Below are 27,376 nucleotides of genomic sequence, written 5' to 3'. Positions count from 1 at the left end.
TTATTGGAGTCTAAAGGGTTATTCCAGCTCCATTCCATTATTGGAGTCTAAAGGGTTATTCCCCCTCCGTTCCATTATTGGAGTCTAAAGGGTTATTCCAGCTCCATTCCATTATTGGAGTCTAAAGGGTTATTCCCCCTCCATTCCATTGTTGGAGTCTAAAGGGTTATTCCACTAAAGGGTTATTCCAGCTCCATTATTTGAGTCTAAAGGGTTATTCCAGCTCCATTCCATTATTGGAGTCTAAAGGGTTATTCCCCCTCCGTTCCATTATTGGAGTCTAAAGGGTTATTCCAGCTCCATTCCATTATTGGAGTCTAAAGGGTTATTCCACCTCCGTTCCATTATTTGAGTCTAAAGGGTTATTCCAGCTCCATTCCATTGTTGGAGTCTAAAGGGTTATTCCCCCTCCATTCCATTATTGGAGTCTAAAGGGTTATTCCAGCTCCATTCCATTGTTGGATTCTAAAGGGTTATTCCCCCTCCGTTCCATTACTGGAGTCTAAAGGGTTATTCCCCCTCCGTTCCATTACTGGAGTCTAAAGGGTTATTCCCCCTCCGTTCCATTACTGGAGTCTAAGGGTTATTCCAGCTCCGTTCCATTATTGGAGTTTAAGGGTTATTCCCTTTGACTCCAATAGAAGACTGTAGGAAATCAGCTCCAGGTGATTTTAAATTAAGGAATGTTCCCACACATAGAGAGACGTGATTGTACATAAATGTGAGGTTTGATGTGATTATGTATTTGTCAGACATTATATGTGTTAAGGCATTATATGTGGGGCAGCAGGTTGGCCTAGTGGTTAAGATCATTGGGCAGGTAACCGAAAAGGTCCCTGGTTCAAATCCTCAAGCCCACTAGGTGAAAAAAATCTGTTGATTTGCCCTTGAGCAAGGCACACAACCAATTGCTCCTGTATAAAAAATTACTCAAAATGTGCTTCTTGCAGTAAATGATTTCTAATTATGTTCTGGCCCATTGACCGTCCTCTCAACTTAAAATTGTCTGAATCTAGTTAATAATCCTTGCTATAGGGTCTTCTATATACACAATCCCACAGGAGTTCATTACCTTTGACCAGGGCCCATTGGGTATAGAGAATAGGATGCAGGTTGGACATTCTATAGTCATAGCAGTGATCACAGCCACCTCAAATTCAACTGTACTACATCATTGCCTGAACTAGTCTTCTCTTGGGTTTCTCCAATAGGACAAGACATTTATCTATGACATACACTGTATTCACAGTGATTCTGTTTCATGGATATGCAGAATCACTCATATCAAGTGTGAAACGATGGACATTTCTAGGTCCCATATGGCATCTTATTCTCTATATAGTGCATTGCTTTTGACCAGGGTCCTATGGCACTGTTGAGGGTTCTGTAAAGGGACTAGGGGGCTATTGGGGATGCACTCCATGTTCCTATGTAATTCATCAGTAAGTTTGTCTGTCCTCTGTAATTCATCAGTAGGTCTGCCTGTCCTCCTCTATAATTCATCAGCAGGTCTGCCTGTCCTCTGTAATTCATCAGCAGGTCTGCCTGTCCTCTGTAATTCATCAGCAGGTCTGCATGTCCTCTGTAATTCATCAGTAAGTTTGTCTGTCCTCTGTAATTCATCAGTAGGTCTGTCTGTCCTCCTCTGTAATTCATCAGTAGGTCTGTCTGTCCTCCTCTGTAATTCATCAGTAGGTCTGTCTGTCCTCCTCTGTAATTCATCAGTAGGTCTGTCTGTCCTCCTCTGTAATTCATCAGTAGGTCTGTCTGTCCTCCTCTATAATTCATCAGTAGGTCTGTCTGTCCTCCTCTGTAATTCATCAGTAGGTCTGTCTGTCCTCCTCTGTAATTCATCAGTAGGTCTGTCTGTCCTCTGTAATTCATCAGTAGGTCTGTCTGTCCTCTATATTTCATCAGTAGGTCTGTCTGTCCTCTGTAATTCATCAGTAGGTCTGTCTGTCCTCTGTAAATCATTACATTAAAACAGGGAGAATGGAGCAGATGGATAAAGGAAATCAATAAGAAATGTAAAGACACTAACAACAACCTTGGACTGAATAACACAAACAAACAGACACACACATACAGGGCATTTGGAAAGTATTCAGACATATTACCTTCTCACATTTTGTTACGTTACAGCCTTATTCTAAAATGTTTTTTTATAATCCTCAATCTACACACAATACCCCATAATGACAAATAGAAAACAGGTGTTTAGAAATGTTTGTAAATGTATAAAATATACAAAACAGAAATATCTTATTTACGTAAGTATTCAGACCCTTTGCTATTAGACTCAAAATTGAGCTCAGGTGCAATCCTGTTTCCATTGATCATCGTTGAGATGATTCTACAACTTGAGTCCACCTGCGGTAAATTCAATTGATTGGACATGATTTGGAAAGGCACACACCTGTCTATATAAGGTCCAACAGTTGACAGTGCATGTTAGAACAAAAACCAAGCCATGAGGTCAAAGGAATTGTCTGAGAAACACAGAGACAGGATTGTGTACGAAAAGATTTCTGCAGCATTGAAGGTCCCCAAGAACACAGTGACCTCCATAATTCTTAAATTGAAGTATGGAACCACCAAGATTCTTCCTAGAGCTGCCCAGCCAAACCGAGCCATAAAGGAGAGAAGGGCTTTGGTCAGGGAGGTGACCAAGAACCCAATGGTCACTCTGACAGAGCACCGGAGTTCCTCTGTGGAGATGACAGAACCTTCCAGAAGGACAACCATCTCTGCAACACTCCACCAGTCAAGACATTAGGGTAGAGTGGACAAAGGGAATTCACTCCTCAGTAAAAAGGCACATGACATCCTGCTTGGAGATTGTCAAAAGGCACCGAAAGACTCTCAGACCACGAGAAACAAGATTCTCTGGTCTGATGAAACCAAGATTGAACTCGTCAGCCTGAATGCCAAGCGTCACATTCGGAGGAAACCTGGTACCATCTCAACAGTGAAGCATGGTGGCAACATCATGCTGTGGCGATGTTTTTCAGCAGCAGGGACAGTGGCGGAACAAGAGTTTTATATATGGGGTGGCCAGAGGGTGACCATGGTTACTTCAGGGGTCCATAGACCAGGACAGAACATGTGTGTGTTCTTTAATGTGGCAGATAGTGTGGTCCAAAATGGAACTTCACTGGAATTATTCAACATACTAGAAATAGTCAGTGTCTCTACCTCTGAACTGCAGCTCAATTAATTTCTCTCTCACATACACACGAACACACACCTTGGGTCACTCTGTTTTCATGAATGTATAATCTGGGTCTATAAGTGTTGAACATCCAAAATATTTCCAGAAAATAAAGCTCAAGCAACAAGGAGATTAGATGCATATGTTTGTTACATAAATTGCATCGTTTATTTACAAAAAAAAGTACATTTACAATAAAAAAAACACACACTGCAATTTGACATACCAGGTGTCAAGCAGAAATGGACTTGAAACATTAAGTAATTTTGGTGCCCATCAATATTACAAACTTACAGTATCACATTTATGCTCATCAATATTACAAACTTACAGTATCACATTTATGCTCATATATATTATTTTAACTAATAGCAAAGAAATGTTTAGGAATTGGCCAAATTAAATCTGTGTGACATGATATCATTTGGCTTTGACATTTTAGAACGTCAGTGTACTAGCTACTAGACAGTGCAGGTTGACAATGTGAGCAGAGGGACCGCCTATGTGACAAATTATCCCTGGTAGATTTAAAACAGCAGAATTCTGCGGTTCTGGTGAGAACTGGCAAAATGTTTCACAACCTCCATGTTGAGGGAGCGTGCCCTCCTTGACTCAACACTGAGAAGTCTGCCCTCCTTGACTCAACACTGAGAAGTCTGCCCTCCTTGACTCAACACTGAGAATCCCGAGGTGACTTCACCTGTCATCAACCATTGTTGTCCTATCGGGAGTTTCAATCACTTCTCTCGCAAGAAGCACTGCTCACTGATGAAACAACCTTTCTCTTACAAAGTGGAAATAGCTCATGGAAGACCTCTTTATAAGGTTCAAGAAACACAACAAAGTCAAGGAGAGCAGACGGTCTGTCCCTTCCACTTGTCTCTCTCCTATCAAGAAGCCGCTTGGTTTGATGAACCTCATGTTTGAGGTCCTCTAAATCTGACTCAAAAGGTCTGAGCGAAAGGCAAACAGAGGCTCATCATTGAAGAATGTTGTGCTCTTTGGGTTGAGAGACTGGACCCCTTGCATTATCTCCCAATTCTTCTTTGAAAAACGCCTCTGCAGCTCAGCGGTGAGACTGTCAAGCACTTGACAAAATATAGCTCTTTGGAAGCTCTCACCATCACTTTGGTCTCTATTTTGCTGTCCTACAGTGCTCATCATCAATGAGTCGTGAAATCTTAAGCTTGTTTTAAGGCTGTCTTTTACACACTGTCTGTAGACTTATTTTGCAGTGCTCTGCAATCTCTTCAACCTCTTTCCATAGTTCTCCATAGTTACCCTCCCTTCTGTAGTCCTGCAATGTGTCTGTAAGGGCACCTACTAGATCCACAGCCCTTGTGAGGTCAAGAGAGCTTGATTGGAGCATGTCAGAAAGACATTTGGCATCACTAAGCACTTTACAAAAAGGTAACCAAAAGCCCTATGAATTGTAAATCTGAGAAAAAGGCCACTTGCCTCCACTGATCTATCACCACTATTTAAGTGTGATATCCTGTAGCACTCTCAGAACTGCTGGAAGCCTGTCCCTCAGATTACGGCATGCCATGTATCTGCATGCCCACCTTACGGATGTAAGTCTCCGTAGTTCCCCGGGCTGCTGCTGTGGTTACAGCTCTTTCTGAACAGCAAGACACTTGAGATGAACGTACGAGCCCGATACAAAGTTAGAAAGCTTCTGCAGGAGAGTAAAAACAGTGAACTACCTCAGTGTCACGCTTTGGTCATAGTGTTTTGTGTTTTCGTTATATATTTGGTCAGGCCAGGGTGTGACATGGGTTAATATTTTTGTGTTGTCTTATTGGGGTTTTTGTAGGCATTGGGATTGTGGCTTATTAGGGGTGTGTCTAGCATAGGCTTGGCTGCCTGAGACGGTTCTCAATCAGAGTCAGGTGATTTTCGTTGTCTCTGATTGGGAACCATATTTAGGTAGCCTGGGTTTCACTGTGTATTTGGTGGGTGATTGTTCCTGTCTCTGTGTAGTGTTCACCAGATAGGCTGTAATTAGTTTTCACGTTCCGTTTGTTGTTTTGCATTTGTAGAAGTTATTTCATGTATCGCGATTGTTTCATTAAAGACATGAGTAACCACCACGCTGAATTTCGGTCCGACTCTCTTTCCACAAACGAAGAACGCCGTTACACTCAGGCACTGATTTTACAGCATCGGCAAGAACCAAATTCAAACTAATTGCATTAAAGTGTACATGAAATGCTAATGTTGCACTGTTTTTTATTCCGTGCAGACAGAATGTTTTCTGCTCATGACAGATGCACCATCATAGCCCCACCAGATTATTTATGTTGTCCAGACCGTGTTTTTCAAGGAATTTCAAATGGTCATTTTTGTGAGACCTGCTGCATCCAAGCGTTCAGCTGACTGAAAGTGTAAAAACCTTTTGTGGGATGGCCCTGTTGTCATAGTGACTCACAAGTAAATACATGTATTTCTTTAAATCTTTAGTTTCATCTGCAAATACACAAAAAACCTTCACTTTCTTTTACTTCTCTTATTATTCCCCTTTGCACCATCTCAGCTCAGCCCTCAACAACTTCCTCCTAGATTTGGTGGATTGTGTATTTAGCATTGCCACGTGTTCATCGTTTTCTCTATGAGAGGGTCATGCTTTGCTATTTCTTCTATGATTGTCAAAAAAAATTACCCTTGTTGTGAGAGTCAGACTCCCGGTGACCTCTCTGCTCATCAGACTCCCGGTGACTTCTCTGCTCATCAGACTCCCGGTGACCTCTCTGCTCATCAGACTCAGTGACCTCTCTGCTCATCAGACTCAGTGACCTCTCTGCTCATCAGACTCAGTGACCTCTCTGCTCATCAGACTCAGTGACCTCTCTGCTCATCAGACTCAGTGACCTCTCTGCTCATCAGACTCAGTGACCTCTCTGCTCATCAGACTCAGTGACCTCTCTGCTCATCAGACTCAGTGACCTCTCTGCTCATCAGACTCAGTGACCTCTCTGACCTCTCTGCTCATCAGACTCAGTGACCTCTCTGCTCATCAGACTCAGTGACCTCTCTGCTCATCAGACTCACCTCTCTGCTCATGACTCCCGGTCTCTGCTCATCAGACTCCCGGTGACCTCTCTGCTCATCAGACTCCCGGTGACCTCTCTGCTCATCAGACTCCCAGTGACCTCTCTGCTCATCAGACTCCCAGTGACCTCTCTGCTCATCAGACTCCCGGTGACCTCTCTGCTCATCAGACTCCCGGTGACCTCTCTGCTCATCAGACTCCCGGTGACCTCTCTGAGCTATATTTTGACTGGCAGTTAATAGGAGAACATCTGCAATTGTTTTAATGTAATGTACAGTTCCCCTCCACTTTCTTTTTCCGGTCCTCATTTATGACATCTAACATTGATGAGTTGCTGTCAATAGCCGCTTAATGCTGATTCCAAGCATACATAGCATTGATATGATGCTCTGCCTTTGAATGGAGCTTAAACCCACAATCTTTAAACAGCACCTTTTTCCAGTTACACGAACCTGACTGTGATGTGAAGGCAGATTCAGGTGTATTGGGCAGAGAAACATGACTGGGATGTGAAGGTAGATTCAGGTGTATTGGGCAGAGAAACATGCCTGCAGGTGAAACAATAAATCGAATCTTGATTTTCAGAATATTCAAGCCATGAATTGTCCTTATACCAGGAGCTATTGAAAACCCTTTCCCTGGCACCATGCAGAGTTCTGGGAAATGTTTTTAAACGGCTGTACAGGACCCTCTTCTCTGGATCTTGAAATGTCTTAAATACACGTTGAATAATGTGTCATCTCTCAAATGTATAAGGGATCCACAAGATTAGATACTAACAACTGCTAACTAAAAAGTGTAGTTGAAAGTATAGGCCTGGCATCCCATTGGGTCCTTTTGGAACAGAATTCTGATATCTCTCCCTTTCTTTCCATGTTTAACTGACCCTATGCAACAATAAGACAGTCTGTGGTTACATCTAAGCATCCAACGGTCCACATTCTAGTCCAATCTCAATTACAAATCCCCATTATATCATAACTGTACCTTAAAATCAACTACCAGCCTACATTACTAGGTAGATCATGGCTAGTCCTACTCTGCAGTAAGTAACTTAGCTAGCTATAATTTGTTACACCTTTACGATAGCAAAACAGGCTATCTGCAAATGTTGGAATTGTATTGAGTAACGTTAACAGATTCATAATAACAATTCTTCATTTTGAGTTCAAGTACGAATGAATGGATTTCAAATGGCTGAATGTGAACTTGCTGAACACTGACAGCAGTAGAGTACTAGTTACCCCACATTAGCATACTGTAACTTACGACACTGTATATGAGTGTATTTCTAGCACAGATGTAAACAATGTTAGGCTAAATTGGAAACTGATCTCTTATCTGATTAACTGTCTGATAATTTGGCCAAAGGTCTAACTTTAACTTACACAGCGACTCAACTTTTTAAAAGATTTTTCAGGAAATCTAAACCTTAAAACTTGCTTTAAATATGATGCTTACACCAATCGCTAAAAGAGCTCGTGGAGCTGTGGAAAGAATCCCTCTTCTTCTTCTGTATGTTCTTCTTCATCTCGCAACCAACGTTAATATTCGCTCTTCCTCGATTTGAAAATATGTGCCGCGGAACGTCAACATAAATGCTTATTTCAACAAGAGGTGAAATGAGATTTCAATCAGCATCAAACTGCCAGTAGCGAATTACATTTTGGGATGGCACCCGGGGTGGCCAATCAGATGTCAGGGGTGCCACCTCGGACACATCTCTGGCTCCGCCCCTGAGCAGAGACTGGGAGAATAGTCAGACATAGAAGTACATAGAGATCCTTGATGAAAACCTACTCCAGAGCACTCAGGACCTCAGACCGGGGTGAAGGTTCACCTTGCAACAGGACATTGACACTAAAACACACAGCCAAGACAACGCAGGAGTGGCTTCGGGACAAGTTTCTGATTGTCCTTGAGGGGCCCATCCAGAGCCCAGACTTGAACCCGATAGAACATCTCTGGAGAGATGAAAATAGCTGTGCTTGTACCGTAATACCCAAGGAGGCTCGAGGCTGTAATCGCTGCCAAAGGCTCTTCAACAAAGTTCAGAGCAAAGGGTCTGAATTCTTGTGTAAATGTAATATTTCATTTCTTTTCTCTTTTACATTAGCAAACATTTCTGAAAATCTCTTTTTGCATTGTCATTATGGGTTATTGTGTGTATAACGATGGTGGGGAAAAAACATTGAATTAATTTTAGAATACGGCTGTAACGTAACAAAATGTGGAACAAGTCTATGAGTCTGAAGACTTTCCAAATGCACCACACACAGTGAAACTCACATGTGCAGGCACACAACCACTCACGTCAGGCTAAATAGCACACAATAGACCCACACTACGCACAGTACCACACACACAGCTCTAAAAACACAACGCTGTACATTCGCCTGGATCTATTCAGTTAATGAAAGATCTATATTTGCTAAAACACAAATAATGTCCTCTTAAAGTCAACCTGAGGAGAACTGTGTGTGTGTGTGTGTGTGTGTTTCTCCTAAAGCAGCAGGAAGCTGTTCTCTAATCAAACAGACATCTGGAGAACAGCAGTGATTCCAAAACACACCACACACACACTTCTCCTCAGGTTAACTTTAAGAGGATCTTTTCATATTGTGATAAAACATTAATTGTGTTGAATCTGTCGGAGTGAGAAGAGCCCCGTCATGTTTCTCTGTTTCTCAATACACTTCAACTCCAAAGTAGTAAGTCTGAGTCCCAAAAGGGCATCCTTTTCCCTATATAGTGCACTACTTTTGACCAGGGCCCAGGTTTTCACATACAGTATAGTCCTCTTTAAAAGGGAACGAACCTTGGTCCTCTGGGTTTGAAAATAAAAGCAGAAGAATTCAGTTCTCCTCTGTATTCACATTGGCCCTTGCCTTTGAAGAAGGACTCAACTCTTTTGCCAGATCACCTATCTTGTGGACCGAGTCCTCTTTGCATTCACATTGCTCTGTTTAGAAAGGAACCACGATTTTATTCCAACTCTGGGTTTTTACAAGACATTTCACATGACAGGACAAGACATTTCACACGACAGGACAAGACATTTCACACGACAGGACAAGACATTTTACATGACAAGACATTTTACATGACAGGACAAGACATTTTACATGACAAGACATTTTACATGGCAGGACAAGACATTTTACATGGCAGGACAAGACATTTTACATGGCAGGACATTTTACATGACAAGACATTTTACATGACATTTTACATGACAGGACAAGACATTTTACATGACAAGACATTTTACATGACATTTTACATGACAGGACAAGACATTTTACATGACAAGACATTTTACATGACAAGACATTTTACATGGCAGGACAAGACATTTTACATGACAAGACATTTTACATGACAAGACAAGACATTTTACAAGACAAGACATTTTACAAGACAATACATTTTACATGACATTTTACATGACAGGACAAGACATTTTACATGACATTTTACATGACAGGACAAGACATTTTACATGACAAGACATTTTACATGACATTTTACATGACAGGACAAGACATTTTACATTTTACATGACAAGACAAGACATTTTACATGACAGGACAAGACATTTTACATGACAGGACAAGACATTTTACATGACAGGACAAGACATTTTACATGACAGGACAAGACATTTTACATGACAGGACAAGACATTTTACATGACAGGACAAGACATTTTACATGACAGGACAAGACATTTTACATGACAAGACATTTTACATGACAAGACATTTTACATGACAAGACATTTTACAGGACAAGACATTTTACATGACAGGACAAGACATTTTACATGACAGGACAAGACAAGACATTTTACATGACAGGACAAGACATTTTACATGACATGACAAGACATTTTACATGACAGGACAAGACAAGACATTTTACATGACATGACAAGACAAGACATTTTACATGACAAGACATTTTACATGACATGACAAGACATTTTACATGACAAGACATTTTACATGACAAGACATTTTACATGGCAGGACATTTTACATGACATTTTACATGACAGGACAAGACATTTTACATGACAAGACATTTTACATGACATTTTACATGACAGGACAAGACATTTTACATGACAAGACATTTTACATGACAAGACATTTTACATGGCAGGACAAGACATTTTACATGACAAGACATTTTACATGACAAGACAAGACATTTTACAAGACAAGACATTTTACAAGACAATACATTTTACATGACATTTTACATGACAGGACAAGACATTTTACATTTTACATGACAAGACAAGACATTTTACATGACAAGACATTTTACATGACAGGACAAGACATTTTACATGACAGGACAAGACATTTTACATGACAGGACAAGACATTTTACATGACAGGACAAGACATTTTACATGACAGGACAAGACATTTTACATGACAAGACATTTTACATGACAAGACATTTTACATGACAAGACATTTTACATGACAAGACATTTTACAGGACAAGACATTTTACATGACAGGACAAGACATTTTACATGACAGGACAAGACAAGACATTTTACATGACAGGACAAGACATTTTACATGACATGACAAGACATTTTACATGACAGGACAAGACAAGACATTTTACATGACATGACAAGACATTTTACATGACAGGACAAGACAAGACATTTTACATGACATGACAAGACAAGACATTTTACATGACATGACAAGACATTTTACATGACAAGACATTTTACATGACAGGACAAGACATTTTACATTTTACATGACAAGACAAGACATTTTACATGACAGGACAAGACAAGACATTTTACATGACATGACAAGACATTTTACATGACAAGACATTTTACATGACAGGACAAGACATTTTACATTTTACATGACAAGACAAGACATTTTACATGACAGGACAAGACATTTTACATGACAGGACAAGACATTTTACATGACAGGACAAGACATTTTACATGACAGGACAAGACATTTTACATGACAGGACAAGACATTTTACATGACAGGACAAGACATTTTACATGACAGGACAAGACATTTTACATGACAGGACAAGACATTTTACATGACAAGACATTTTACATGACAAAATGTGGTCCTTCTGTAGCTCAGTTGGTAGAGCATGGCGCTTGTAACGCCAGGGTAGTGGGTTCGATCCCCGGGACCACCCATACGTAGAATGTATGCACACATGACTGTAAGTCGCTTTGGATAAAAGCGTCTGCAAAATGGCATATATTATTATTATATTATTATATTATTATATTACTATATTATATATTATTACAAGACATTTTACAGGACAAGACATTTTACATGACAGGACAAGACATTTTACATGACAGGACAAGACAAGACATTTTACATGACAGGACAAGACATTTTACATGACAGGACAAGACAAGACATTTTACATTACAGGACAAGACATTTCATCAGAATATTATCATCAAGCAGCTAGATACACCTAACTTACATATTGGAAGCTGATAGATTGCATTTAGTTAACATATGAAACATAATAATTGTTAATCAGAAAATACTATTAACATGGACATTTGATTTGAAACAGAATAAATAGCAATAAAATAACTGCAGAATAAATGATGCTGTAATTGAAAATTGTACACGCCAATAAAGGCTACTGCCACTTTAAGAGCTAGACTATATTGTGATCCTTGTGGTGATTGTCACCAAATATATTGTCTCCTCACACTATTCAAACCCCACAATCAATAAACAGCTGATGAAGATCGCTTAGCCTATTGATCACTCATTGCAAACAAATAACCTGAACTAAAAACGTCACACATTTTGTAATTTCTGTGCGTCCTTGACAATCACTAAATCGATGTAAAAAAAACTCAACACATTTTGTTCGCAAACCAGCACATCATCTTCTCTCTTTTGTGGCGCCAATGTGAGGGGTTGTGTCAGTAGTCTAGTGTGAGGGGTTGTGTCAGTAGTCTAGTGTGATGGGTTGTGTCAGTAGTCTAGTGTGAGGGGTTGTGTCAGGGGTTGTGTCAGTAGTCTAGTGTGAGGGGTTGTGTCAGTAGTCTAGTGCGTGGGGTTGTGTCAGTAGTCTAGTGTGAGGGGTTGTGTCAGTAGTCTAGTGTCAGTAGTCTAGTGTGAGGGGTTGTGTCAGTAGTCTAGTGTGAGGGGTTGTGTCAGTAGTCTAGCGTGATGGGTTGTGTCAGTAGTCTAGTGTGTGGGGTTGTGTCAGTAGTCTAGTGTGTGGGGTTGTGTCAGTAGTCTAGTGTGAGGGGTTGTGTCAGTAGTCTAGTGTGAGGGGTTGTGTCAGTAGTCTAGTGTGAGGGGTTGTGTCAGTAGTCTAGTGCGTGGGGTTGTGTCAGTAGTCTAGTGTGAGGGGTTGTGTCAGTAGTCTAGTGTGTGGGGTTGTGTCAGTAGTCTAGTGTGAGGGGTTGTGTCAGTAGTCTAGTGTGAGGGGTTGTGTCAGTAGTCTAGGGGTTGTGTCAGTAGTCTAGTGTGTGGGGTTGTGTCAGTAGTCTAGTGCGTGGGGTTGTGTCAGTAGTCTAGTACGTGGGGTTGTGTCAGTAGTCTAGTGCGTGGGGTTGTGTCAGTAGTCTAGTGTGAGGGGTTGTGTCAGTAGTCTAGTGTGAGGGGTTGTGTCAGTAGTCTAGTGCGTGGGGTTGTGTCAGTAGTCTAGTGTGTGGGGTTGTGTCAGTAGTCTAGTGTGAGGGGTTGTGTCAGTAGTCTAGTGTCAGTAGTCTAGTGTGGGGGGTTGTGTCAGTAGTCTAGTGTCAGTAGTCTAGTGTCAGTAGTCTAGTGTGAGGGGTTGTGTCAGTAGTCTAGTGTCAGTAGTCTAGTGTGAGGGGTTGTGTCAGTAGTCTAGTGTCAGTAGTCTAGTGTGAGGGGTTGTGTCAGTAGTCTAGTGTCAGTAGTCTAGTGTGTGGGGTTGTGTCAGTAGTCTAGTGCGTGGGGTTGTGTCAGTAGTCTAGTGTGAGGGGTTGTGTCAGTAGTCTAGTGTCAGTAGTCTAGTGTGGGGGGTTGTGTCAGTAGTCTAGTGTCAGTAGTCTAGTGTCAGTAGTCTAGTGTGAGGGGTTGTGTCAGTAGTCTAGTGTCAGTAGTCTAGTGTGAGGGGTTGTGTCAGTAGTCTAGTGTCAGTAGTCTAGTGCGTGGGGTTGTGTCAGTAGTCTAGTGTGTGGGGTTGTGTCAGTAGTCTAGGGGTTGTGTCAGTAGTCTAGTGTGAGGGGTTGTGTCAGTAGTCTAGTGTCAGTAGTCTAGTGCGTGGGGTTGTGTCAGTAGTCTAGTGTGAGGGGTTGTGTCAGTAGTCTAGTGTCAGTAGTCTAGTGCGTGGGGTTGTGTCAGTAGTCTAGTGTGAGGGGTTGTGTCAGTAGTCTAGTGTCAGTAGTCTAGTGTGGGGGGTTGTGTCAGTAGTCTAGTGTCAGTAGTCTAGTGTCAGTAGTCTAGTGTGAGGGGTTGTGTCAGTAGTCTAGTGTCAGTAGTCTAGTGTGAGGGGTTGTGTCAGTAGTCTAGTGTCAGTAGTCTAGTGTGAGGGGTTGTGTCAGTAGTCTAGTGTCAGTGGTCTAGTGTGAGGGGTTGTGTCAGTAGTCTAGTGCGTGGGGTTGTGTCAGTAGTCTAGTGTGGGGGGTTGTGTCAGTAGTCTAGTGTCAGTAGTCTAGTGTCAGTAGTCTAGTGTGAGGGGTTGTGTCAGTAGTCTAGTGTCAGTAGTCTAGTGTGAGGGGTTGTGTCAGTAGTCTAGTGTCAGTAGTCTAGTGTGAGGGGTTGTGTCAGTAGTCTAGTGCGTGGGGTTGTGTCAGTAGTCTAGTGTCAGTAGTCTAGTGTCAGTAGTCTAGTGTGTGGGGTTGTGTCAGTAGTCTAGTGTCAGTAGTCTAGTGTCAGTAGTCTAGTGTGTGGGGTTGTGTCAGTAGTCTAGTGTCAGTAGTCTAGTGTCAGTAGTCTAGTGTGTGGGGTTGTGTCAGTAGTCTAGTGTGAGGGGTTGTGTCAGTAGTCTAGTGTGAGGGGTTGTGTCAGTAGTCTAGTGCGTGGGGTTGTGTCAGTAGTCTAGTGTGAGGGGTTGTGTCAGTAGTCTAGTGCGTGGGGTTGTGTCAGTAGTCTAGTGCGTGGGGTTGTGTCAGTAGTCTAGTGTGTGGGGTTGTGTCAGTAGTCTAGTGTGAGGGGTTGTGTCAGTAGTCTAGTGTGAGGGGTTGTGTCAGTAGTCTAGTGTGAGGGGTTGTGTCAGTAGTCTAGTGTGAGGGGTTGTGTCAGTAGTCTAGTGTGAGGGGTTGTGTCAGTAGTCTAGTGTCAGTAGTCTAGTGTGAGGGGTAGTGTGAGGGGTAGTGTGAGGGGTTGTGTCAGTAGTCTAGTGTGAGGGGTTGTGTCAGTAGTCTAGTGCGAGGGGTTGTGTCAGTAGTCTAGTGTGAGGGGTAGTGTCAGTAGTCTAGTGTGAGGGGTTGTGTCAGTAGTCTAGTGCGTGGGGTTGTGTCAGTAGTCTAGTGTGAGGGGTTGTGTCAGTAGTCTAGTGTCAGTAGTCTAGTGTCAGTAGTCTAGTGTGTGGGGTTGTGTCAGTAGTCTAGTGTCAGTAGTCTAGTGTCAGTAGTCTAGTGTGTGGGGTTGTGTCAGTAGTCTAGTGTCAGTAGTCTAGTGTCAGTAGTCTAGTGTGTGGGGTTGTGTCAGTAGTCTAGTGTGAGGGGTTGTGTCAGTAGTCTAGTGTGAGGGGTTGTGTCAGTAGTCTAGTGCGTGGGGTTGTGTCAGTAGTCTAGTGTGAGGGGTTGTGTCAGTAGTCTAGTGTGAGGGGTTGTGTCAGTAGTCTAGTGCGTGGGGTTGTGTCAGTAGTCTAGTGCGTGGGGTTGTGTCAGTAGTCTAGTGTGTGGGGTTGTGTCAGTAGTCTAGTGTGAGGGGTTGTGTCAGTAGTCTAGTGTGAGGGGTTGTGTCAGTAGTCTAGTGTGAGGGGTTGTGTCAGTAGTCTAGTGTGAGGGGTTGTGTCAGTAGTCTAGTGTGAGGGGTTGTGTCAGTAGTCTAGTGTCAGTAGTCTAGTGTGAGGGGTAGTGTGAGGGGTAGTGTGAGGGGTTGTGTCAGTAGTCTAGTGTGAGGGGTAGTGTGAGGGGTTGTGTCAGTAGTCTAGTGCGAGGGGTTGTGTCAGTAGTCTAGTGTGAGGGGTTGTGTCAGTAGTCTAGTGCGAGGGGTTGTGTCAGTAGTCTAGTGTGAGGGGTAGTGTCAGTAGTCTAGTGTGAGGGGTAGTGTCAGTAGTCTAGTGTGAGGGGTAGTGTGAGGGGTAGTGTCAGTAGTCTAGTGTGAGGGGTAGTGTCAGTAGTCTAGTGTGAGGGGTAGTGTCAGTAGTCTAGTGTGAGGGGTAGTGTCAGTAGTCTAGTGTGAGGGGTAGTGTGAGGGGTTGTGTGAGGGGTAGTGTCAGTAGTCTAGTGAGGGGTTGTGTCAGTAGTCTAGTGTGAGGGGTTGTGTCAGTAGTCTAGTGTGAGGGGTTGTGTCAGTAGTCTAGTGTGAGGGGTTGTGTCAGTAGTCTAGTGTGAGGGGTTGTGTCAGTAGTCTAGTGTGAGGGGTTGTGTCAGTAGTCTAGTGTGAGGGGTTGTGTCAGTAGTCTAGTGCGAGGGGTTGTGTCAGTAGTCTAGTGCGTGGGGTTGTGTCAGTAGTCTAGTCCGTGGGGTTGTGTCAGTCAGATGATGTGGTGGTCAATGTTTTGGAGGCTGACAGGCAGCCAGGTCTCTTAGTACCCCTCTGGGGTGGCTCTATGACTACCTGTCAGAAAACAGTCACAGACCAGGATGAGGTAACATACTCTGGCAACTTTGAGGGGAACATAGTAAAACACAGGAATGGAGGTGACAACAGACCCATATCACGAAAAAAGACAGCGAGACAGGGCCGACAAGGATGAAGAAATCCAATCATCATAAGATCTCCCTGTTGTCCCCTGCTGCTGTTCTCTGTTTATTCTATTGTCCCTGTCCTGTCTTCCTATTCACTGTGACACTTTTGCAGTACACCACTATATGTGTGAGTCTGTGGATTAAAGGGTCTGGTCTCCATCTGTGGCTCTTGAGCAGCTGGGCCATGATAGCGTGACCTAGGGTTCTCTTCCTGCTGCCTGAAGAACTCAGTCTCTCACCCTACATCCCTCTAGTTCCTACTTTCTCTCTCGCTCATTTTATTTATTTATTTATTTATTTATTTATTTTTGTATATAAATATATATATCCTCATCTCTCTCTCCATCTCTCTCTCACCCCATATTGTTCTCACTCTCCCCCTCGCTCCTCACTAAATGACCAAAGGTATGTGGACACCTGCTCGCCTTGCATCTCATTCCAAAATCATGGGCATTAATATGGAGTTGGTCCCTTTGCTGCTATAACAGCCTCCACACTTCTGGCTTTCCACTAGATGTTGTAACATTGCTGCTGGGACTTGCTTCCTTTCAGCCTCAAGAGCATTAGTGGTGTTGGGCACCGATGTTGGGCGATAAGGTCTGGCTCGCAGTCAATGTTCCAATTCAGCGCAAAGGTGTTCGATGGGGTTGACGTCAGGGCTTCGTGCAGGCCAGTCAAGTTCTTCCACACCGATCTCAACAAACCATTTCTGTATTAACCTCTCTTTGTGCACGGGGACATTTAAAAAAAACAAATAATAATAAGTGTAACCTTTAAGCCAGTTAAGAACAAATTATTATTTACAATGACTGCCTACCCCGGCCAAACCCTAAACCGGTCGTCGCTGGGCCAGTTGTGCGCCACCCAAATGGGAATCCCAATCACGGTCGGTTGTGATACAGCCTGGAATCGAACCAGGGCATGTAGTGATGCCTCTAGCACTGAAATGCAGTGCCTTTGACTGCTGCACCACTCTTGAGGTTCATGCTGAAACAAGAAAGCCCCTTCCCCAAACTTTTGACAAAACACTGGAAGCACAGAATTGTCTAAGAATGTCATTGTATGCTGTCGCGTTAAGATGTCCCTTCACTGGGACTAAGGGACCAGAACCATGAAGAACAACCCCAGAACATTATTCCTCCTCCATCAAACTTCACAGTTGACAGTATGTCTTGGGGAAGGTAGCGATCTCCTTGCATCTGCCAAATCCAGATTTGTCCATCGGAGTGCCAGACAGTGATGTGTGACTCATCACTTCAGAGAATGCATTTCCAATGTTCCAGAGTCTAATGGCGGCGAGCTTTACACCGCTCCAGCCGACGCTTGACATTTTTCACAGTGATCTTAGGCTTGTGTGAGGCTGCCCGGCCATGGAAACCCATTTCATGAAGCTCCCGACAAACTGTGCTGACGATGCTTCCAGAGGCATTTTGGAACTCTGTGGTGAGTGTTGCAACAGAGGACTATTTTTACGCGCTGCGCGCTTCAGCACTTCGTGGTCCCGTTCTGTGAGCTTGTATAGACTACCACTTGACGGCTGAGCCATTGTTGCTCCTAGACATTTCCACTTAACAATAACAGCACCTACAGTTTATCGGGGCAGCTCTAGCAGAGCAGAAATTTGATGAAGTGACCTGTTGGAAAGGTGGCATCCTAACATGGTGCCACGTTGAAAGTCAGAGCTTTTCAGTAAGGCCATCCTACTGCCAATGTTTTGCTATGGAGATTACATGGCTGTGCTCAATTGTATACACCTATCAGCAGTGGGAATGGCTGAAATAGCTGAATCCCCTAATTTGAAGGGGTGTCCACATACACTATAAATGCAGAAGTAAAGTGCATTTAGTGCATTCAGGAAGTATTCAGACCTCTTGACTTTCCACATTGTGTTACGTTACAGCCTTATTCTAAAATGGATTAAAGAAAACAAATTCCTCAGCAATCTACACACAATACAGTGCCACCTCGCGGCTCACTAACAATGACTGTGCCCTTCCCCCTCTCTTTCTCAGTGGCTGATATGATTAAAATGTTTAAACTTGTTAACCCTCGCAAGGCTACTGGCCTGGAAGGCATCTAGACGGGTCCTCAGAGCATGCGCAGACCAGCTGGTTGGTGTGTTTACGGACACATTCAAATCGCTCCCTATCCCAGTCTATCCCAGCTCCTTCTTCAGGAGGCTGAAGAAATTCGGCTTGTCACCCAAAACCCTGACAAACTTTCATAGATGCACAATCGAGAGCATCCTGTCGGGCTGTATCACAGCCTGGTTCAGCAACTGCACCGCCCTCGACCGCAGGGCTATCCAGAGGATGGTGCGGTCTGCACAACGCATCACCGGGGGGCAAACTACCTAACCTCCATGACACCTACAGCACCCGATGTCACAGGAAGGCCAGAAAATATAATCAGGGACTATAACCACCCACTGCCTTTTCACACCGCTATCATCCAGAAGGCAGGGTCAGGACAGGTGCATCAAAGTTGGGACCGAGGGATTGAAAAACAGATTATAACTCAAGGTCATCAGACTGCTAAACAGCCATCACTAACTCAGAGGCTGCTGCCTACATCCAGACCAAATCACTGGACACTTAAATAAATGAATCATTAGTCACTTTAAATAATGGCACTTTAATATTGTTAACATATCTTACATTAGTAACATCACATGTATATACTGTATTTTATACAATCTACTGCACCTTGCCTATGTCGCTCGGCCATCACTCATTCATATACTTATGTTCATATTCTCATCCACCCCTTTAAATGTGTGTATTAGGTACTTGTTGGGCAATTGTTAGATATTACTGCACTGTCAGAACGAGAAGCACAAGCATTTCGCTACACGTGCATTAAACATCTGCTAACCTTGTGTATGTGACCAATACAATTTGATAATGACAGAGCGAGAAACATAATTTTTTAGTTCTCTTGCAAATTTATTACAAATGAAAAACAGAAATACCTTATTTAGTTAAGTATTCAGACCCTTTGCTATGAGACTCAAAATTGAGCTCAGGTGCATCCTGTTTCCATTGATCATCCTTGAGATATTTGTACAACTTGTGTCCACCTGTGGTAAATTCAATTTATTGGACATTATTTGGAAAGGCACACACCTGTCTATATAAGGTCCCACAGTTGACAGTGCATGTTAGAGCAAAAACTAAGCCATGAGGTCAAAGGAATTGTCCATAGAGCTCAGAGACAGGTGTCGAGGCACAGATCTGGGGAAGGGTACAGAAAAATGTCTGCAGCATTGCAGTTCCCCAAGAACACAGTGGCCTCCATCATTCTGAAATGGAAGAAGATTTGAACCACCAAGACTCTTCCTAGAGCTGGCCACACAGCCAAACCGAGCAATCGGGGAGAAGGGCCTTGGTCAGAGAGATGACCAATAAAACAGTGGTCACTCTGACAGAGCTCCGGAGTTCCTCTGTGGAGATGTAATAACCTTCCAGAAGGACAACTATCTCTGCCGCACTCCACCAATCAGGCCTTTATGGTAGAGTGGCCAAACGGAAGTCACACCTCAGTAAAAGGCACATGACAGCCCGCATGGAGTTTGCCAAAAGGCACCTAAAGACTCAGACTATGAGAAACAATATTCTCTGGTCTGATGAAATTAAGATTGAACTCTTTGGCCTGACTGCCGAGCATCACGTCTGGAGGAATCCTGGCACCATCCCTACGGTGAAGCATGGTGGTGGCAGGAACTGGGAGACTAGTCAGGATCGAGGCAAAGATGAACAGAGCAAAGCACAGAGAGATCCTTTATTGAAAACCAGCTCCTGAGCGCCCTGGACCTTAGAAGGTTCACATTCCAACAGGACAACGACCCTAAGCACTCAGCAAACACAACACAGGAGTGGCTTCGGGACAAGTTGCTGAATGTCCTGGAGTGGCCCATGCAGAGCCCGGATTTGAAACCGATTGAACATCTCTGGAAAGACCTAAATATATATTTGCAGCAAAGCCCCCAATCCAACATGACAGACCTTGAGAGGTTCAGCAGAGAAGTACAGGAGAAACTCCCCAAATTAAATCTAATTTTATTTGTCCCATTCACTGAATTCAACAGGTGTAGACCTGACCGTGAAATGCTTATTACAAGCCCACATTGTATGGAGTCACCGGTTAGTCGAGGAAATTCAGGTACAGTAATAGATACATGTAGGTAAAGTGACTTTGCACGGATAAACACAGTAGCAAGGGTATGGGTGGGAACAATGCAAATAGTCTAGGTAGCCATTTAATTAACTGTCAAGCAGTCTTATGGGGTAGAAGCTGTCCTTTTGAACCTCGACTTTGGGCTCCGGTACCTCTTGCCGTGCGGTAGCAGAGAGAACAGTGTTTGACTAGGGTGGCTGAGGTCCTTGGCAATTTTTAGGGCCTTCCTCTGACACAGCCTGGTATAGAGGTCCTGGATGGCAGGAAGCTTGGTGCCAGATGTACTGGGCAGTACGTATTACACTCTGTAGTGCCTTGCAGTCAGAGGCCGAGCGGTTGTCATACCAGGCAGTGATGCAACCAGTCAGGAATCTGGTTGGTGCAGCTGTAGAACTTTTTGCCAAATCTTTTCAGTCTCCTGAGGGGGAAAAGGTGTTGTTCTGCCCTCTTCAAGACTGTCTTGGTGTGTTTGACCATGATAGTTTGTTGGTGATGTGGACACCAAGGAATTTGAAGCTCTTAATCTGCTCCACGACAGCCCTGTCGATGAGAATCGGGGGGGACGTGCTCGGTCCTCCTTTTTCTGTAGTCCACAATCATCTCCTTTGTCTTGATCACATTGAGGGAGAGATGTGATATTTCCGGTTTTTATTTAATACATTTCCTAAAATTATTATTATATTTTTTAAATCTGTTTTTGCTTTGTCATTATGGGGTATTGTGTGAAGATATGAGGGGAAAAAACTATTTAATCCATTTTAGAACAAGGCTGTAACGCAACACATGTGGAAAAAGTCAAGGGGTCTGAATACTTTCCAAAGGCATTGTATATACATACACTACCGTTCAAACGTTTGCGGTAGAAATGTCTTGTTTTTTGAAAGAAAACCACATTTTTTATCCATTAAAATAACATCACATTGATCAGAAATACAGTGTAGACATTTTTAATGTTGTAAATGACTATTGTATTTTTTATGGAATATCTACATAGGTGTACAGAGGCCCATTATCAGCAACCATCACTCCTGTGTTCCAATGGCACGTTGTGTTAGCTAATCCAAGTTTATAAAATATAAATTTATCATTAGAAAACCCTTTTGCAATTATGTTAGCACTGCTGATAACTGTTGTTCTTATTAAAAAAAGAAATAAAACTGGCCTTGTTTAGACTAATTGAGTATCTGGAGCATCAGCATTTGTGGGTTCGATTACAGGCTCAAATGTCCAGAAACAAAATAACTTTCTTCTGAAACTCAGTCTATTCTTGTTCTGAGAAACGATGGCTATTCCATGCGAGAAATTGCCAAGAAACTAAAGACTCCCATCCACAGAACAGCGCAAACTGTCACTAACCAGAATAGAAAGAGGAGTTGGAGGCCCAAGTTCAGAACTGAGCAAGAGGACAAGTACATTAGAGTGTCTAGTTTTAGAAACAGACACCTCAAGTCCTCAACAGGTAGAGTTGCAAAGAAAAAGCCATATCTCAGACTGGCCAATAAAAATAAATGAGTAAGATGGGCAAAAGAACACAGACACTGGACAGAGGAACTCTGCCTAGAAGGCCAGCATCCCGGAGTCACCTCTTCACTGTTGACGCTGAGACTGGTGTTTTGTGGGTACTATTTAATGAAGCTGCCAGTGACCCCAAACTTTTGAACAGTATTGTATAGACACCTCTCCAACTAGCCCTCCCTCGCACCTTCCATCTCTTTCTCTCACCCTCCATATTTCACTCTTTAAATATAAATAAATATATGCCATTTAGCAGACGCTTTTATCCAAAGCGACTTACAGTCATGTGTGCATACATTCTACGTATGGGTGGTCCCCGGGATTGAACCCACTACCCTGGCGTTACAAGCGCCATGCTCTACCAACTGAGCTACAGGACCACCCTCTCACCCTCCATCCCTTTCCCTCCCTCCATCCATCACGCTCTCTTTCCATCCATCCCGCTCCCTCCATCCTTCTCTCTCTCAATCTCTCCCATTCCCCTCCTATCTCTAACTGCATCTCTGATCAGATCACCTTTATCCAGGTTAATAACAGCCAGACTGTGGTTAAAGATCAGGTGTGTGTAGATAGCCAGTCACTTGAGGCTGTTACCTGGCCGAGGGCCCTGCTGTAGCCCTGTGTGTGTGTTTACTGTCATCTCTCACAACAGAGCATAGCCAAGAACCATAACAATATCACACAGACCTCCCAGTCTGAAACAGACCCTCTCATCTGTACATAACATATGCTGTTTGCAACGTGCACTCAATCATAAAGTAGCCTGCTCTTCAGTGTGTGTGTGTGTGTGTGTGTGTGTGCATACCTCCAGCACCCTATGGTGGCAGCTAACACTACAAAGCTCAGCTTGAAGGATTACTGAAGACACACTGTTTTGCTGCCGGTCAGTAATTCAATTACTGACTGAAAGCTTTAATCTGCACTTGAAAGACATCCTGTAACTGTTTACTTTCTAAAGGATCCTGGTAGTTCCTGGATGTAGTGCCTGGTAAATGGTTATGCTGGGTTGGTAGTTCCTGGATGTAGTGCCTGGTAAATGGTTATGCTGGGTTGGTAGTTCCTGGATGTAGTGCCTGGTAAATGGTTATGCTGGGTTGGTAGTTCCTGGATGTAGTGCCTGGTAAATGGTTATGCTGGGTTGGTAGTTCCTGGATGTAGTGCCTGGTAAATGGTTATGCTGGGTTGGTAGTTCCTGGATGTAGTGCCTGGTAAATGGTTATGCTGGGTTGGTAGTTCCTGGATGTAGTGCCTGGTAAATGGTTATGCTGGGTTGGTAGTTCCTGGATGTAGTGCCTGGTAAATGGTTATGCTGGGTTGGTAGTTCCTGGATGTAGTGCCTGGTAAATGGTTATGCTGGGTTGGTAGTTCCTGGATGTAGTGCCTGGTAAATGGTTATGCTGAGTTGGTAGTTCCTGGATGTAGTGCCTGGTAAATGGTTATGCTGGGTTGGTAGTTCCTGGATGTAGTGCCTGGTAAATGGTTATGCTGAGTTGGTAGTTCCTGGATGTAGTGCCTGGTAAATGGTTATGCTGGGTTGGTAGTTCCTGGATGTAGTGCCTGGTAAATGGTTATGCTGGGTTGGTAGTTCCTGGATGTAGTGCCTGGTAAATGGTTATGCTGGGTTGGTAGTTCCTGGATGTAGTGCCTGGTAAATGGTTATGCTGAGTTGGTAGTTCCTGGATGTAGTGCCTGGTAAATGGTTATGCTGGGTTGATAGTTCCTGGATGTAGTGCCTGGTATATGGTTATGCTGGGTTGGTAGTTCCTGGATGTAGTGCCTGGTAAATGGTTATGCTGGGTTGGTAGTTCCTGGATGTAGTGCCTGGTAAATGGTTATGCTGGGTTGGTAGTTCCTGGATGTAGTGCCTGGTAAATGGTTATGCTGGGTTGGTAGTTCCTGGATGTAGTGCCTGGTAAATGGTTATGCTGGGTTGGTAGTTCCTGGATGTAGTGCCTGGTAAATGGTTATGCTGGGTTGGTAGTTCCTGGATGTAGTGCCTGGTAAATGGTTATGCTGGGTTGGTAGTTCCTGGATGTAGTGCCTGGTAAATGGTTATGCTGGGTTGGTAGTTCCTGGATGTAGTGCCTGGTAAATGGTTATGCTGGGTTGGTAGTTCCTGGATGTAGTGCCTGGTAAATGGTTATGCTGGGTTGGTAGTTCCTGGATGTAGTGCCTGGTAAATGGTTATGCTGGGTTGATAGTTCCTGGATGTAGTGCCTGGTAAATGGTTATGCTGGGTTGATAGTTCCTGGATGTAGTGCCTGGTAAATGGTTATGCTGGGTTGGTAGTTCCTGGATGTAGTGCCTGGTAAATGGTTATGCTGGGTTGGTAGTTGGAATGGAACAGAGATAAAGCGTAAGGTAATATCAGTGTGAGTTAAGTAGTTACTGTGCTATGGTGGTCTAGTAATGTATGTGGTTTTAAACTAAAACATTAGCAGCAAAACTAATACCAGAGGTGGGACCAAGTCATTGTTTTACAAATCACAAGTAAGTCACAACTCTTAGCACTCAAGTCCCAAGTCAAGACCGTCAAGTATCAAGTCAAGTCTCAAATCCTAAACTTAAGTTTCGAGTCCTAAGCAAGTCATAATGTGCTCTTCACCAAATGTAATACCATTACATATTTATAACAAGAGTAATAGTATATTACATTTATGCACACCTCCCCAATAGTGATCGACTATCGCTAATGGGGCGCAATCGGGCTTGTACACAATCGCCCAACCTTAACACACACAGTGTGGTTACAGTAGGCTATCATGTCAATGGTTTTAGGAACAGAAGTAACATCAGGCAGGATTTAGGCTACCATCTGCCTAGCCAGTTGTAGCTCAATCTTGGGTGCAATGATCACGTTCCCGCATAGACTGACTGTGTGGAGGCTCATTGATTTAACATTACATTAGCCTACATGATACACTAGTAAAGTAATAAAATATATAGCTGTCAGCTATATTAGCCACGGCTTACCGTTCTTTGTGCAGCTTCAAATATCGAACAAAGTTGGAAATTGTTGCGCCTCCATATGTAATATTCTTCTAAAATGTTTTGCAAGTTGCAATCTGTTTTTTGTTGACACAGTGTAGTCTTTTTATCCGAAAATAATAATTTTGGGTATCATCTTTCCAAGGGCACCATCTGAATTCACCCGCCGACGTCCTTCTGTACTGCCATGCACAACTTCTTCTCAGCTTTCTCACAACTTCTTCTCAGCTGGCACAATTTGATCGGCTGCTCCCCGTGGAGTGAAAGAGGTATGGGATTTTAGGTGTGGGTAAGGATGACAGAAACAGAGACGTTTTACTGTTAATATGGAATTTATTCCTTCACATGGTAAAAAGGGGCTGGACAGAACCAAAGCAAAAAGGCATTAAATGTTAAAGAGCCCCTTCTCCTACCTTCCCACAACTTACACAACTAGCACCACCTGGCGCACTAACCAACATACAGGGAGTGGTCCGGCCAGGTCTTACAGACTGAGTACATACTTCAGGTACAGTGCCTTGCGAAAGTATTCGGCCCCCTTGAACTTTGCGACCTTTTGCCACATTTCAGGCTTCAAACAAAGATATAAAACTATTTTTTTGTGAAGAATCAACAACAAGTGGGACTCAATCATGAAGTGGAACGACATTTATTGGATATTTCAAACTTTTAACAGATCAAATACTGAAATATTGGGCGTGCAAAATTATTCAGCCCCCTTAAGTTAATACTTTGTAGCGCCACCTTTTGCTGCGATTACAGCTGTAAGTCGCTTGGGGTATGTCTCTATCAGTTTTGCACATCGAGAGACTGACATTTTTTGCCATTCCTCCTTGCAAAACAGCTTGAGCTCAGTGAGGTTGGATGGAGAGCATTTGTGAACAGCAGTTTTCAGTTCTTTCCACAGATTCTCGATTGGATTCAGGTCTGGACTTTGACTTGGCCATTCTAACACCTGGATGTGTTTATTTTTTAACCATTCCATTGTAGATTTTGCTTTATGTTTTGGATCATTGTCTTGTTGGAAGACAAATCTCCGTCCCAGTCTCAGGTCTTTTGCAGACTCCATCAGGTTCTTCCAGAATGGTTCTGTATTTGGCTCCATCCATCTTCCCATCAATTTTAACCATCTTCCCTGTCCCTGCTGAAGAAAAGCAGGCCCAAACCATGATGCTGCAACCACCATGTTTGACAGTGGGGATGTCTTCAGGGTGATGAGCTGTGTTGCTTTTACACCAAACATAACATTTTGCATTGTTGCCAAAAAGTTCAATTTTGGTTTCATCTGACCAGAGCACCTACTTCCACATGTTTGGTGTGTCCTTCCATTTCAATATTATCGCTTGCACAGTGCTCCTTGGGATGTTTAAAGCTTGGGAAATCTTTTTGTATCCAAATCCGGCTTTAAACTTCTTCACAACAGTATCTCGGACCTGCCTGGTGTGTTCCTTGTTCTTCATGATGCTCTCTGCGCTTTTAACAGACCTCTGAGACTATCACAGTGCAGGTGCATTTATACAGAGACTTGATTACACATAGGTGGATTGTATTTATCATCATTAGTCATTTAGGTCAACATTGGATCATTCAGAGATCCTCACTGAACTTCTGGAGAGAGTTTGCTGCATTGAAAGTAAAGGGGCTGAATAATTTTGCACGCCCAATTTTTCAGTTTTTGATTTGTTAAAAGTTTGAAATATCCAATAAATGTCGTTCTACTTTATGATTGTGTCCCACTTGTTGTTGATTCTTCACAAAAAAAATACAGTTTTATATCTTTATGTTTGAAGCCTGAAATGTGGCAAAAGGTCGCAAAGTTCAAGGGTGCCGAATACTTTCGCAAGGCACTGTATATATGCCCACAGGTCTCTTGTCTAAGCACTCCCAAGGTGCCTTCCCCTTCCCCTCTGGGAACAAAAACAGAATTATTCTAACTTAACGTGAACAATTTCAATCATCAAAACATAGTGCTTGTGACAAAAACATACCTCAGCAGGACCGGTTACAAAATAGTTTTTTTTTTTTAACTGTCTGAGCAACAACCATCACAGGACATACCAATCAGCTGTCTCTGAGCAACAACCATCACAGGACATACCAATCAGCTGTCTCTGAGCAACAACCATCACAGGACATACCAATCAGCTGTCTCTGAGCAACAACCATCACAGGACATACCAATCAGCTGTCTCTGAGCAACAACCATCACAGGACACACCAATCAGCTGTCTCTGAGCAACAACCATCACAGGACACACCAATCAGCTGTCTCTGAGCAACAACCATCACAGGACATACCAATCAGCTGTCTCTGAGCAACAACCATCACAGGACACACCAATCAGCTGTCTCTGAGCAACAACCATCACAGGACATACCAATCAGCTGTCTCTGAGCAACAACCATCACAGGACATACCAATCAGCTGTCTCTGAGCAACAACCATCACAGGACACACCAATCAGCTGTCTCTGAGCAACAACCATCACAGGACATACCAATCAGGCAACAACCATCACAGGACATACCAATCAGCTGTCTCTGA

The 27,376-nt window shown here is 43.2% G+C and overlaps 1 protein-coding gene across 3 annotated transcripts in view; it reads right to left on the bottom strand.

Annotated features, from left to right (window-relative positions):
* The window catches only part of LOC124010928 (glutamate receptor 3-like), a 260,547-nt gene that overhangs the window by 221,431 nt on the left and 11,740 nt on the right, over nt 1–27,376 (bottom strand). The gene's annotated exons all lie outside the window — the stretch shown is intronic.

This window comes from Oncorhynchus gorbuscha, linkage group LG23, assembly GCF_021184085.1.
Source record: "Oncorhynchus gorbuscha isolate QuinsamMale2020 ecotype Even-year linkage group LG23, OgorEven_v1.0, whole genome shotgun sequence".
Taxonomy (NCBI): Eukaryota; Metazoa; Chordata; class Actinopteri; order Salmoniformes; family Salmonidae; genus Oncorhynchus; species Oncorhynchus gorbuscha.
The sequence above is the reverse complement of the archived record's forward strand: the minus strand, read 5'-3'. Positions and strand labels throughout refer to the sequence as shown.